Here is a 938-nt window from a genome sequence, read left to right as displayed (position 1 = left end):
CTCTTCGCTTTCGATTTCATTAGTCAGAGAAAATAAACAGTTTCCTTCCTGTAAGTACTTAATCAAAATGAAGGATTATAGCAAAGGTATAAATGAGTGTTTCTGTTACAAATGTCAGGAGATGGAAGGACATTAGAACTCCAACAGTAGAACTCCAGCAGCTTCCATGTGGGTCATTAGAAATCTGTATTCCTGAGAATGATTCTCAAATATAAGAAAACTTAAAGATGAGTCACCAGGCTGCTTCTCCCTCCCTTCCTGCTCTCAGAGTGGTAGGAGGAGATGTTGGAACAGGAATCTTTCCCTACGAGCGCTTGAACGTAGCTCCTGGAAGAGGGCAGGTCGGCTATGAAATCACTCTCAGTTTAAATAGTGCCTGAAGCATTCACCCCGTTAAACCATTGACACACCTGGTGCTTGACGGAGTGGAACGTCATTACGAATGTGTGAATCCATCCTCCGAGACAGAGCAAGGAAGTTGCCTCTCAACTACATCTAGGCTGCGTTCCCTCGCTGATCAAATTCATGATCACACACTTTCTGCATCATTCATGGACAAAACACAGGTGGGGGTAAGCTCATATCATGACAGCATAAGCCTTTGCAATTTCTGGAAGAACACTGAACCTCTGGACGGAGAGGGGCTGGATAAAGCTTTTGCTTGGCAGTGTCTTTTCTGGACAGGACGGTGGATGCATTGGAGAGTGGCATAAACCCTGACATGTCAAATAAACAGCACCGGTGGCCGACTTGCTGGTTGTCACCCACCAGCCGATCTTCAGGCAGGAAGAAGCCGGAAAAGGATCCCAAAGCACAGCCGGTGTTGGTGGATGATCTGAGGTCATCTAAAGAGAAGAAAGCTGATTATTTTAATCCAAACTAGAGTCGTGGAGTGGCTAGCTGAAGTGAGGGCACAGTGAGAAGGTGGCCACCTGCAG

Source organism: Ursus maritimus, unplaced genomic scaffold (assembly GCF_017311325.1).
Source record: "Ursus maritimus isolate PB19 unplaced genomic scaffold, ASM1731132v1 scaffold_2, whole genome shotgun sequence".
NCBI lineage: Eukaryota > Metazoa > Chordata > Mammalia > Carnivora > Ursidae > Ursus > Ursus maritimus.
Note: the sequence above shows the minus strand (reverse complement) of the source record.